The sequence below is a fragment of the Vicugna pacos genome, chromosome 27, assembly GCF_048564905.1.
Source record: "Vicugna pacos chromosome 27, VicPac4, whole genome shotgun sequence".
Lineage (NCBI taxonomy): Eukaryota > Metazoa > Chordata > Mammalia > Artiodactyla > Camelidae > Vicugna > Vicugna pacos.
The window spans coordinates 6,700,678-6,715,203 of NC_133013.1; the positions used below are offsets into that span (position 1 = coordinate 6,700,678).

Here is a 14,526-nt window from a genome sequence, read left to right on the forward strand (position 1 = left end):
GGAAGGGGAGGGGGTCGTCGCCCCTCGTGGTAGCCGGGAGCCCAGAACCCACCTGTGCCCCGCGCCCAGCCTCCAACTTCTGCGCAGGCGGGAGGCAGCGGCCTGATGTGAGGCTGGGACCCGGGGACCATGTGCGGCCGCCCAGCAACCGGGGGTCCGGCCTGGACATTTGGACTTTGGATCCCCTTAGCTCGCCGCCAGGCAGATCCCCAGATTGAGGGTTTAATTGCAAACCAGGAACTCGCGAAGGCATGATTTCCCACTCTGTGCGTTCCTGAGGTGGGAAGAGGGTGCCTGCTTTCCCCCGAGTTCTGGAGGCCCCGCCACAGCTCCACGTGGGAGGGAAGCTGTGCTTTTGGTGACAGGACCCACTGGCCCTGGACCCAAGGCTGTCCTCTGGCACCTGCTCCCCTCTGCTCTCTTGGAGCCTGGTCATCTGCAAAGTGTAAGATGGGAAAGGTCACCACCTTGAATTTACGGCCCCTCCTAGCATGGCTCTCAGGTGGGGCTTCAGTGTGTGCTCCCTGCCAACCCCAGAGGCCCTGTCCTGGGACTTGTCCTAGGAGAAGGACTTCCTGCCATTCACACCTGCATGGGGAGTGAACGCCTTGCTCTCAGGGCCTAGATGCCCGGGATGAAGGAGGGTCCCCGTGGGCCAAGCCGACAGCCAGTCTCGCGGCCCAAGGCCGTTTGCAGACTTACGCAGAACTTGGCAGCCCTCCCCAGAGCGGGAGGGGCCCCTTGAGATGTGCCGAAGGGAAGCAGGAAGGGATGGAGAGCAGACGCCCAAGAGAAGCAGCCTGTTCAGAAAACGCGCTGGTGGTGGGTGGAGGAAGCGTTTCCTCTTTCTCCCCGTATTCTGGCTCTTATTTCAGTTCATTTGGAGTTAAATCAACACGTTTTGGTCAGGGCCAGAGCTGTCATTTATTAACAATGTACTATGGGATCCATTGTGTTTCAAGTTCGCAAGAACAAACCGACTTGAATTTTTAGACCTGCCAGTGGTATAGAGAATAACTTTGTGGCATAAAATAACTGATACGGATAATTTCTTTGTGAAGGATTATTCTCAGAATAGCTATTCCAACTAAATATACTAGTTAATGGGAGCCAATTTCAGTGGAATAAATCTGTCCAGGTTTTTTTTTTTTTAAAAGAGTAGCTGACATGTAGACATAGTAAGTCCATAAAAAAAAAAAAAAAGAAAACAAAAAACAAACAAAAAAACTCATTGCTGGCAGACCTGAAGTGAGGCTGGAGCTTCACACAGTGGTGGCAGATTATAAATTGGTCAAAGGTTTTTAGAAAACAAAATGCCCTTGGAAATATTAGTACATTTTGAGCATTTCTAGGCATATCTCCTAAGGAAATAATTCCTTAAAATTTAGAGAAAAGATTTCATGTAAAAATGTTTAAAGCCGACCATGTGTATACATCATGACAAATCAGTGGAATAAATGATGGTGGCAGAGGTAACACACATACACACAGATATAGACATATGATCAAATTTTATGCCGTTATTGAAGTAAATGGAATATTAAACAGCATAGAAAAAAGTCCTAAAATAATGTTTAGATGATAGAATAGGTTACAAACCTGCATATTGAAAATTATTCCAGTAAATGTAATAATAATTTGGAGAAACATCACCAAAACATATTGTTGGATGCTAAATGATTTTCTCTTACTTTTCTTCATAAGCTTTTACTCTTTCTCAAAATTTTTAGGTGTATAATGTTTTTGAATCAGAAAAAAACCTAAGGTTTGAAATTATTTTATATTACAATTGTGTGAAAAAACATCTTGATAGCTTTATTCAAATGAATAATTAGACATTTTTCTAAATTTAACATTTTCTCCCAATATGAGAACATTTTGCACTGAGAAGTTTGGGAAGAAGGTGCAGATTTTCTGAAAAATAATTTTTATTCTCTGTAGGACCTTGTCTCTGTAAGCCTAGGTAAGATATTCTAGAACAGAAAGAATATGTGTCAAAACTTTGTACCAGGAGCAACTAGTATAGATTAAGAACAAAGAAAGTAGAATTAAGAGCTCTTCCAAGACTTCTAATAATGAATAGCTCCGTTTCCTCTTTTGTAAAATGAGGGATTTTGACTGATTAATCTACATATATGTTCTTTCATTTCTGACAGAGCATGCTTCTACCGTATTATCTCCAAAACCTGTAATTAGTTTCCAAATTTGCCTCTGCATAAATAGTCCCTCTGGAGTTACTGCTGTGGGGGGAGGATGAAAATCCTGGTGCCTTATGAATGCTCTTCATTGCACAGCCTTTTCCCCTGTGGCCCACAGTCTCCTTCCAAATTTCTCAATCTCACCTTTCAGAAGTTTTTACTTTTACAAGAAGTGGAATTATTTTAAACGAACCATTTGTTTAAGCTTCAAGAAATTATCATTTTGATTTCAAACCACATAATTTTATTCTTGCTGTTTCACTTTGCTTTGTTTTCCTTCAGATATGGGAGCAGAGCGCATTTCCCTCCTTGTGTCAATTATTTTGCATTCCAGTCACTAATTGGTGACTGTTGGGGGCTCCACACGTGTTTCACATAAGGTTGCCTGGTGTGAAGGTCCTCTGGTGTGAAATGACAGACTCCTTGAAAGTTAAAGACAAGGTGCTTGCACTTTGTCTAAAAACAGACATAACTGGAATGAACAGAAATTTACAGTAGCCGAGGGTACATCCTAACAGCAAACCGTGCAGTCGTGGATGAAGGAACAGTGGTCAAGAGCAACTCTCTCCACAGAGAGATTCCAAAAAACAGGACATAACTTCTCTAAAAAGCCTCGCTCTCCCCCCAACCGCACTCATGCTTTTTAAACTCAGCCCCAGGACCCCTCACCACTCTAATCTCCTTCCCGTCTCTTCCTTTTTCGAGGGAGAACCCATCTTACGGTGCCCCAGCCCCACACCCGCAGCCCCTGAACCATCACCCGTAGTAATGCCCAAAAAACCCCAGGAGTGACAGCTGCCAGACAACAAAGCCGTCCTCCTGGGAAGAAGTGGGCAGAGAAGAGGGCACACACTGGTTAGTGGTGACTTAGTTATTTCCTTTTCTCTCGTTCCCTCAGGGACATGAATGCTGGTTTTGCTGCTGCTGCCCTGGCTACGGTTCCTTCCAACTTCTGTCTCCTCATCACACGGTCACGACGCTGAAAACAGCAGCGTGGTGACCAGATGATGTCATGGCCCCGGTGGGGCTGTGGGCACCATCCAGCCTGGTGCAGGCAGCACAGAGACTGGACAGCTGTTGAGAATTTTACAGTTTTACGAAAGACACTAAATTTATTTTGCTTTCTGCTGTCACTGCATAGTGTCAATGACAACTTACCCTCATGCGGGGCCACCATGTACACCAACCCCACTGGGGGTCACTAGTGCCTGGAGTCTACACTCGCCCCTGTTAACTAGGGTCCGTGATTCTCCAACTATGTGGAGAAAACAGAGATGTCAGGGGAGGAAGTAACCACGTGCTTCACTTCATGCAAGGCCGCCTTCTGTCTGGTGTTGAGTTGTGTCTACTCAGTGCTTCCTGCCCGCAAAGAACTCAGCTTATTTATTTAGTTAATTGGTTTCTTTTTGGGGAGGAAGAGGTAATTATGTTTGTTTGTTTATTTAATGGAGGCACTGGGGATTGAACCTGAGACCTCGTGCATGCTAAGCATGTGCTCTACCACTGAGCTACAGCCTCCCCCAAAACTCAGTTTTTTAATCTTCCGTTTATATTGAAATATCCCAATGCACGTACAACCAAATGGCTTGCTACTTTCTTTGCACCTTAACAGGGTATGGACATTTTCACAGACTTTTTTTTTTTTTTTTTTGAATAGGGATAGCATGACAAAAAACAGTAGTTTTTGTTTTATTTTTTGCCTCGGTGACACAGGTCTATCTAGAGACTTGCTTGCTATGGAAGATTTGTTACAAACAGTAGTGTGGAAGTGTGGGTGTGTGTGTGTAAATTTGTTGGGCCTTTTTCTTTTTTTCTTCCTTAAACCCTATTTTCCACCTTTGATGAGCCAGGAAAGAGTAAATTCCTCATAGACCAATAGCTCCTCTACATGTAGGCGATTTATAAAGTGTGAATTGGAGGTGTTGTGCCCATATAGAAATGGACTTCTTTAGGCTGAAATGTTTTAATTTTTAAAAATCTTCTTCAGAAGAAGTTTGCCATGTTTGTGTTTACATTTCAATAAATGAGGAGAAATACAATTTTCATTTCTGTCTTATTTTTGTGAAAAAGCACCCTTTGAAATGTAGTCTTTTGTTCTGCCCATCTGACAATTTTAACTTGTGTCACAAGTATTGGAATTTAGCATGTAGAATCCAGAAGTTGCCTTAGAGACGCAAGGCTTGTCACATGTCTCCCAACAGGGTCAGAATTTTATTTTATTCTGCAGTCAGCAACGTGAGAACAGTTAACCTGCAAGTTACCAAGCAGTAAGACTTCTCTTACGATATGCTGTTTGATTTGGATATGGAATACTAGGAAGTAAATTGTAGCTCAGGGGTAGAGCCCATGCTTAGCATGCACGAGGTCCTGGGTTCAATCCCCAGTACCTCTGTTAAATATAATAATAAATAAATAAGCCTAATTACCTCCCCCCAGAAAACAAAGCACTGACCTCCTAGGTCCACTCCAGCTGCAGTGTGAGCGCGGGCAAGCCCTCCGAGCCGAGCCTCCATGCTGACATCTATGCTGCCCAGCAGGCCCTGCGCACCAGGTGAGCTCTGCACTGCAGCGGGATAGGGGAGGGCAGGCAAGCATTGCCTTACAGGTGATCAGACCAGGTGAAACCAGGTGGTTGCAAGGTGCGCCCCTCAGGCACTCAGACTGGCTTCCTTGGGGAGGGAGGAAGCCCAAGGGGGTGGGCCTGTAGGAAAGGGAGCCTGTTTGTGGCCACCCTGGGCCACAGGGCAAGGCCTGGCCTTGTGTGTTCTCTGTGTGGTGACAGCCAAGTGCGGGGAGGTGGGTGGGCGGGCTTCAAGCCTCCCTGGGGCTGGCCCCTCCTGGGAGCCCCTTGCCTGAGCGGAGGCGGGGACAGGGCCTGGCACTGGTCCCCATAGGAGTGGAGGCTCCACCTGGATGGAGAGGGGTGGGTGTGGGCCCCTCCCAGTTCAGGAGGTGGTGTGTGAGGCCTGTGTGAAAGGGCTCAGCCCCACCCCCCCAACCAGGCTGTGGTAGCTCTTGGGGGCAGGGTAGGTGGGGCAGGGCGTCTGTGTCAGGTGCTGGTAATGGATCATGGTCACATCCTGAGGGCAGGGCTCCTCTGGGCCTGGAAGGCTCCCTTGGGCAGCTTAGTACCCAGCACAGACCTGGTGGCTGGTGGGAGGTCGGCGAGCAGAAGCTGGGTCCTCCGCGGTCACGGTGTCCAGCACACACCCACGGGCCTGACTCAAGACAGGGCCATTGTGGTCTGGTCTACACCTCCTTCCCTGGACCCCACCGCCCTGGTCATGCAGACCCTGGCGGACCCTTCCACCCCTGTGCTCACTCACCGAAGCACAGTGGCTCCGTCTCAACCAGCGTGTGCAGAGTGCAGAGTGTGGCCCTGCGCCCCGGGCTGCTCTAGAGGGAGACGCACCCAGCCCCCACCCTCCTGGAGACTGCGCCCTCTGCCTCCACAGGGCTGGCTGCCCCAGCTCTGCCCTGCCTGGCCCACTGGAGTGACCAGCCCGTGCCAGGACCAAAGCCCACCTGCCCTGGGGAGGCGGGGGCCCTGGTGCCATAGTGATGCCCTAGCAGTCCCTGATGCAGGCCCTAAGAGTGGGGTCCCCTGGCAGTGGGGACCTGTGCTGGGTGGCATGGTGCAGGTATGTGTCCAACCTCGGCTGCTTCAGCCTGTCGCCGCTGGCTCGGGGGGGGTGGTCACTGCAGAATCACACCCCACATAGGGATGAGAGTTCTGAGTTCCATCTGTTGGTCCTTCTACCAGCCTTGACCTCCAGAGACCAAATCCCTCAGCCCCAACAGCTGAGAATAAGCAGGAGGGAGGGAGGCTTGGGCCCAGGCCATGATCCGGGGCTGGGGAGGCCTGGAAGAGCCAAACTGTCTGGCACCTGCCACGTTTGTCCAGGTGGAGATGGCCAGGTTGCTGCTGGGGGTCCCTGCCTGGAGCTGGGTGATTGGACTGGGCCAGGGCTTGGCACAGCGGTGCTCACAGCGAACCAGAGAGCCGGCCTGGGAGGAACAGCCAGGGTAGTGGGCACAAGGCCAAATGGCATCCCCGAGGCCTGGAGGTTTGTCTGGGGGTTTGGGCCAGAGGACAGGGACAGTGCAGATGGCCCCTGGGTGGACAGGGAGATGGACAGTCTGGCTGCCCAGGTGAGATACAGCCCTTCCCTGGCCACTGAGAGGAGAGGCTCCTTTGGGATCAGGGTCATGGGTGTGTGGAAGGAAGGCCACAGAGACCTCCAGCACTGGAAGGTGGTGAATGGTCCTCGTGTGGTCAGGAAGGAGCACCTGGTGGTATGGTGCTGGATCAGCCGTGCTGGTGTGGGGCTAGGGGAGCTTGGGGTGGCAGGTGGGCCCCAGGACCTGGCCACTGGTAGGGGAGGGGCCCAGAGAAGGAGGTGGCGGCCACCCATTTTCTCTCAGGAGCCATTGTTCCTGCTCACCTGTGTTGTACTAACCTAACTGGGTATGGGGACACTGAGGGGTTGCAAACTCGCTGAGGCATCAGAGGATACAGCTGCCTCCAATCGCCACCCCACAGCTTGCGAAGAGGGTGGATGAGGGTGGGGGTGAGGGCTGCTGGAAGACACGCCCCCTTCCAGTGCGACCAGGAAGGGCTGTCCAGTTCCGAACAGCAGAGACAGGAAAGTCCCAAGCAGGTTCTGCATGTGGCCCTGGTCAGGCATGTGTAGGGGTGGGGATAGCTGGATGACCAGGAGGAGCGGGTGGGGCCCTTACAGGTGCACTGCCCAGGTGTGATCAAGTAGATACTCTCTAAGAAACGGCAGAGTGGGGTGGCTGTCGGCCAGCTCCCCTCACACCTATCTGGGTTCTACCTCCTGTATTGGTCCGACCGCCTCCTTGGTGTTGGGGTTGGGGGTCAGGGGAGGGTCCTGGGCCGAGCCTAAGCGTGGAGAATAGGGGACTGCCCCAGGAGGGCGGGCAGTGGGAGGGGTGTGCGAGCGTTGTGTCCCAGCTGATCCTGCCCCCACCGCTGCCAGGTACGGCATCAGCCGTGACAGCAACATCCTGTAGGGGCAGAGCATCCGCACGGTGCCCGCCGTGGACCTGGCTTCGCGCTATGAGTGCGCCACGGTGGTGCTGCACCTCGGGCATGCGCATCGCCTTCCCCGACACCAAGAAGACCTACTACTTAGACGCGTTCCCCAAGTGAGCGCGGGGCGGGGACCCAGGGGGCGGGGCCTCAGCGGGGGTGGGGCGCGGAGGCCTAACGTGACTCCCCGACCGCACAGCATGGAGAAGGGGCCCAAGCTGACGTCGCCGGTGCTCATCATCCACGGGTTGGAAGACGAGGTGGCCGACTTCTCGCACGGGCTGGCGCTCTACGAGCGCTGCCCCAAGGCCGTGGAGCCTCTGTGGGTGGGGGCCTCCGGGCACAACGACATCCAGCTCCACAGCCAGAACCTGGAGCGCCTGCGCCGCTGCATCTCCCAGGAGCTGCCCCAGCCGGCGCGCCTAGCCTAGCGGCCACCCAGCCACACCCAGACCTCAGCAGTAAGGAGGGGACGCTAGGACCCCGCGCCGTTCCCGGGGGGCTGCATGTGAGCCCCCGGGTGCTCCACACCCTCGAAGCAACCGGCAGGCAGGAGTCGGGACCTACCCCAGCCCAGGGACCGTGGACAATGTACAGGCGACGGAGCTATGCTCTCATTTCCTTTTGGAAACAGGACGATAGAAGAACGTGAAAGTGGAAATTAAGGATTTAAAAATTTTAGAATAATAATAAAATAAAATAACATAAAAGGAAAAAAAACCTAGTTGGGTAAACCTGAATGCAAATAAAAGGATAATGAGATGTAAGAGAGACACACGCAAAGCTCTACGTAAGGTATCACCCACAAAGGAGCACTGGGAAGACTGCAGAACAGTGGTAAGAGTGTAACAGTGAGAAAATCTAAGAGCATGAGAGGAGGATCGTACCACATATGTGGATAAATGAGGAGACATTTGTCAGATACTCAAAGGACAAGATAATAGTGTGTAAGAAGGAGGCTAAGACATGGAGATGGTAATTTAATAAAACGGAGGAAGAGCCAAACTTAATCAGACAGCTCCTATCGTGTAGTATTTAGCATTCATCTGTAACGTTATCTATAGCCTGTCCTGGGTGAAACTGATTTTTGTGAATTTTGCTTTTTACACCACTCCCCACAGGTAACAGTGCATTTGTCATTGGCTTCCCTTATGGAGTCTCTCATGGGTGATTTTGACAAGGTGACTGCTCAATTTAATTACTGTGTAATGAGACATAATTTTTTAATGTATTTATATGGTGTTCTGATATAGATTTTTCAATGTGTTAATTTACTAAAACCTAAAGCTTATGCACTTAGGGAACTACAGAAGCTGGAGCAATGTCCCTCCTTCCACCCAGAATGCTTAACTTTTCCATATTATCTTCCTAGTCCTCGTGGATGTTAGCCAAACATAAGCTAGTGTTTGATACAAAATATAAAGCTGTGAGACAGAAAATGTGTGTTTTGTCCCCAGTTCCCTGTATGTATGAGTTCAGATAATTCCCTTAACGTCTTCATACTTTCATTCTCACTAATGTAACAATAGAGATCATGCTCTGTACATATCTCTCAAGGCAGGAAGAGTAAACAAAACACAAGAGAGTACTGTCAGCCCTTCTGAACACATATCAGTCTGAGGTACAGCTGAGCCTGACTGTGTAACCCACCTTTCAGAATGCTACTACCATAAGTCAATGACTTGTGATGCCAGGAACCTCACATCCCCTTCTCTCCTGGAGTGCAGCTGAGAGAGGAAGCTCTTCTTGTTTGTGCAGAGGGGAGGCTATCTTTTTCCTTAGACGGCACTGTGCTGGCCATAAGATTTCTGCCCATCCCTAACCCCTACCTCCACCCACCCTCCCTAGTACGGTATTTGGTGTGCAATTGCAGGCTGGTTTTGAATGACCAGGAGGCCAGTGACTGGAAGGCAGCATGGTTGGAACTGGAAGCTCTCTGACCTGGCTCTCCGCCTGAGCACTACACAGCTCAGACTCTTAAGCAACATCATCCTAAGAGTTGAAAAATGCCCTAAGAGTCTCTGAAAAATGCCCAGAAAAGTGCCCAGCCATCCACATTCACTGGCCAGCAAAACGCCAGGCATGTGGCCAGTTTGAATGATATAGGGAAGGCACATGGAGAGGGATGGCTCTTTCCTCCAACAGGCTTTAGAGCTTCAAAGGAAGAGTTTGTTTGATTATCATTATATCAGCCAATCCCCCAACATCTTGGACCCCCTACAGTTCATCAGGCACTATGCCTGGCACTAGGACAAATAAAAAGAGAGAAGACCTATCTCTAGCACCAAAGGATTGAGACTAGATGGCAAAACGCCTAACAAAATAATTACCCACAATAGTCATAAATAACAGCAATGATGGTTGTTTTTGGAAATCCAAGAAAGGAGAGTATGTGTCAAAATACTCAGGGATGGCTTCACAGAAAGGGTTGGAACTGAACCACCTTGAGGGCTGGATCTGTTTTGGACAATTAGAGAGGAGTTAGGGAGCAACAGTATGAACAAAGCTTTTTCTGGGAATGTTCCTAGAAAGGCAGACAATAATTAGGCAGTAAGAATGGCAACAGGGTTGGCAAGATGAGTTAGAAAATTGTTGTTTAGTGGTGTATTTAACAACATCCACTCAACATTTGCTGTAAGTGAGGCATCGTACTGGAAGCTGGTTATAAAGTGATGAGCAAAACCGACCAAGTTCCTGTCCACTTAGTGCTTACCTTCTAGTCAGGGAGTTAGCCAACAGGTAGGTATGCCAGCGCGTAAGCAGTCATTCTAAATTGCTATTATCACAGTGCTATGGAGAAAATGCTCTGTTGCAGGAAGTTCCGAAACCTAGCTGGCTGCCCTGGGGGTGGCTGCCCAAGATGAGATACTTACTAAACTGAAAGCTGATGGATGACAAGGATCCAGTCACTGAAAGGGTTGAGCATAAGCTTATTCCAGGCAAAGACAACAGAATACAAGAAGGTCCAAAGAAGGGAAGAGTTTGGCATATTTCATATATTAAAAGGAAGCCAGGGAGGTTAATTGCATACTCCTGATAACATTCTTGACTTATTTCTTATCGTGTAGAATTCTTGGCATCTCAGTGTTGGAGGACTCAGGTAATTGGTACTGAGCTTGTTAATGAGGACTTCTACACGTTATTGTGTGAATTACCTAGGTAAGTGGAAGTCGAGGCAGTGAATACTACCTTGACCATCCAGAATGTGAAAAGGAGAGTGAATCAGTATACATTTACTTTAAAAAAATTAGATGCTTTGAGCATACACAAGTTGGTGAAGTTGAGGGTATGAACATTTATGTAAGGCATTCCTTTTGGGTAATATAAATAAGATAATGATAAAGCAAGAAATAAATTTTAGTTCAAATTATAATATACATCTTCTGTGTAGTAAGAGATACTAGTGCTGGTGATATATTAATTCTTAAGATGTTGAAAATGATCATAATGTTGTTCAAGTCCCTTATCACACTGTTCTGTGATGTGTGAAATAGCAGTGATACTACAGAATAGGGTGAAGTCCAGATGAGACGACACCTAAGGCAGTTGCCTTTGGTAATTCAAAAGCAATATTTAAAAAATTATGTGAGTATACATTTGTGTGGTGTGTATGTATAAACAGTTTCTTTACTTAACTGAGCCTCAAACCTACAAGTGAAAATAGTTCCATTAGTAATATTTTACAAGAGTTAATTGAGAGCATTCTAATATAGTGATTGACATCTTCCAAACCATTGTGTGTATGTACTGAAACTATAAAGAGGACTTTTTAAAACTTCCATTGGATTCTTATCTTTTCATCCTTCTGTTTGTGATGATAACAATTGCAGGCTGAAAAATTAGGTCATGGGCGGCGGCAGCGGCGGCCTGAGACCACAAGGGGCCCGGCGCGCCCCCCGCCCGCGCCGTGAGGCAGAGGCCGCGGCGGCCGTCAGCGCTGTCGCTCCGGGTCGCGGCGGGCGGGGCTCCGGCGGGGCCAGGCTCGTCCCCACCCCAGCCCGGCTCCCCGCCGCCCGCCCTCCGTCTCTCTGCTCGATGCCCAGGGCTGAGCTCAGGGATGGCGAGGCGGAGGCGGCGGCCGCTTCGTACCGGTTACGGGAAGGCGCCCCCGAGCCAGGCCCGCCGCCGCCGCCCTCCCTCGCGCGGCCCGGCCCGCGGGGCTCCCGGCCGCCGCAGCTGACGATGCTCCGCGGCGTGGCTCAGCCGCCGGAGGGGGAGGGGGACGCAGAGGTGGCCCCGGAGCCCGGACCCTCGGAACCGCTGTGTCGCTGGCACCGCTGCGCCCTGGACCCCAAGGCCCCGCCGCCGGGGGGGGCGCTCGAGCGGACGTTGGGCCCGGCGCCTCTGGGGCTCAGGCAGCCGGCGGGGCCGGGGATCAAGACGGTGGGCGGGGGCTGCTGCCCGTGCCCCCGCCCCCCGCAGCTCCCCCTCCGCAGCCCGGGCCGCCTGCTGCTGCCCCGCAGGCCGGGGAGGACCCCCCTGAAACGAGCGATGCGCTTCTGGTCCTGCAGGGCCTGGAGTCCGAGGCCCAGGAGCTCAGCAGCCCGGGCCGCGGCGGGGAGGAGGGGGCGGCCGGCTGCTGCCGCAGCCCCCAGGCCCTGAAATACCCCGGTGCCCTTCCCGATGCGGGACTTGGTCCCTCCAGGGCGCTGGAGTAGAGGGAGCAGCAGCAGCAACCTCGCCCGCCCCCTCCTGGGCCCTTAGGCCGCTCACGGGCCCTTCTCGGAAGGGCTCGCTCAAAATCCGCCTCAGTCACCTCTTTCGCACAAACAGCCGCAGCGGTGGCCCCGGCGGTGGTGCTGGGGCCGCAGGAGGTCTTCCGGAGAGCGGGCTGCTTCAGCTGCGAGCCTGACAGACATGGGAGGCTCTGCAGGCCGGGAGCTGGACTCGGAGGGGAAACCCAGGTTGACAAGAACTCAAAGTGCATTTTCTCCAATCTCCTTCAGCCCCCTGTTCACAGGTGAAACAGTGTCACTTGTAGACGTGGACATTTCTCAGCGGGGCATGACCTCTCCACACCAGCCAACCCCCGTCTCCCACAAAGAAGCCTCAGTCTCCTAGATGCATTTCCCCGGATTGCTCCCATCCGAGCAGCCGAATGCCTGTAGAGCTAGTCCCTGCAACACCTTCAGTGTCCCCTCTACCCACCCGACTCAGCAGCTTGGCAGCCAGCCTTCAAGAGTTGGAGAAGTGTTGGTATTGGGGGCCAATGAATTGGGAAGATGCAGAGATGAAGCTGAAAGGCAAGCCCGATCGGTCTTTCCTGGTAGGAGACAGCTCTAATCCTCGTATCCTGAGCCTCAGTTTCCAACCACAGGGTACCGCCCCCCACACTAGAATGGAGCACTGCAGAGGAAACTTCAGCCTGTGGTATCATCCTAAATTTGAGGATCGCTGTCAGTCAGTAGTGGAGTTCATTAAGAGAGCCATCATGCACCCCAAGAATGGAAGTTTCTTTCTTTCTTGAGATCCAGGGTTCCAGGACTGCCACCAACTCCAGTGCAGCTACTCTGCCCAGTGTCCCGATTCAGCAACGTCAAATTCCTCCTGCACCTTTGCCTATTCCGAATCCGACAGCTCGTCTGGATAGATCACATCCTGGATCTCCCACTGCCTAAGCCTCTGATGTCTTATATCCGGAAGTTCTACTAGTGTGATCCTCAGGAAGAGGTATACCTGTCTCTAAAGAAAGCTCAACTCATTTCCAAACAGAAGCAAGAGGTGTTGGAACCCTCCACGTAGCGAGGGGCCCCCTGCTGGTCACTGCCTAGGGTACACGCTCTCCGCCTCACCGTCCAGCGGAGTCTCCTGGGCAGTTATCATCATGCACTGGGCCTCGTCCCCCGCCCTCCCACCCCGTGTGTATGCCCCTGATACAGGCATCTGTCCAGAGAGTTGCCAGACCTGATGGTGGAGTTCCAAGTGGATACATATCCCAACACGGAGAAGGGCGGATAGACATGAGAGGCTTGAAGAGTACTTGCCAGGCAACGTGCGAGCTCATCACTGAGTGTATATAAAGACGAAGACACACACGAGCAGCTAACTGTGCATCCTTCTCTCCTCCTCTGGCTGATCGCCCCGATATTGGACAAATGACAGATGAAGCAGGAAACCAGGGAGAAAGAAAACTTCATCAAAGAGAACACGAAATGCCTTTAATTGCAATAGGCCTGCATGTCAGTGAGAACCGCACTGTGTCCCATGGCTTGGACCGTGAGGATGAGGAAAAACAGCTTGCTCTTCTGTCTAGAATTCCATCTGGACTACTGGAAAGTAAATTGTTGAAAAGAAGAAATGAATTAACTAAAGAATTCGTTTATCTAAGAGGCTATTCTCCCAATGCTTCACTGAGTTCTACTCATTTATTTTCCCATAAAATATCTTGGAATTAAAAAAGAAGAAAGAAAAATTACATGATAATAGTTGAACTTTATATTCTACCTTTTATGTAAAACCTTGAAAACTTTTATAAATTAAACTTCTTACTGCCCCCTAGGAAATCATAAAATGCAGTATAATTCCTACAGCATCTCCTACCATGTTCCATGCTGGCCATTTAGTTCTATTTTAACTTCTATTTAAAATCCCTTTATGTATAAAAAAATTTAGATTCTCTGGGCATGTCTAACATGCAGGCACTCTGACACAAGATTATAGAGTATTACTACTCTGCCAACTTGGACCTTATTCAAATTATATTGAGGCAGTTTGTGATTCTTTGATTCATTATCTGTAATTAGATTATCCCTATCTTTTTAGAAAAGGAAGCCATATTTATTAGTATGTGCATAACACACAGGAAAAGGAAGCACAGACCTATTGTTACAAGGTGCTCTAAGCCTTGTAGTATCTGAAACTTTTAATGTCATATATGTCATTTTTATTTGACTATGATGTACCTTAACTACGAGCACAGTAAATGGATTTCATTGTGTCAGGTGGTACCTGCAGTGTGAATGAGGGTGGAACAAAATAAGGACACCCCTCGGGAGGTGGCAGCTGTTGTGGGGTTCTCTTTTATTTTGTTGACAGTAATACATGGTTCTGTAATTACCAGAAGCTTTTCTGGTGATGTCATATGGGGAAAGTTAGCATTTATTCTTTTTTTAATGTTTTACTGGATCTTTATAGAGTTTTATAAAACAAGTGTTTACTACTTAGTAGCTAAGCATTTCCCCCTCTTTGTTTCTTTGATTACTGTATTGATCTAAACCAAATCTATAGAAACAAGCTTATTGAGACAGACGGCCTGTGCTCCTTCAAGAGATC

At 50.0% G+C, this 14,526-nt stretch overlaps 2 pseudogenes; both read left to right on the forward strand.

The window, feature by feature from the left end:
* The first annotated feature begins 450 nt into the window (after window positions 1-450).
* LOC140689645 (alpha/beta hydrolase domain-containing protein 17A-like) lies at window positions 451-7,685 on the forward strand (annotated as a pseudogene).
* A 3,604-nt stretch (window positions 7,686-11,289) lies between these two features.
* On the forward strand, window positions 11,290-13,094 carry LOC140689820 (suppressor of cytokine signaling 7 pseudogene; annotated as a pseudogene).
* The last annotated feature ends 1,432 nt before the right edge of the window (window positions 13,095-14,526 follow it).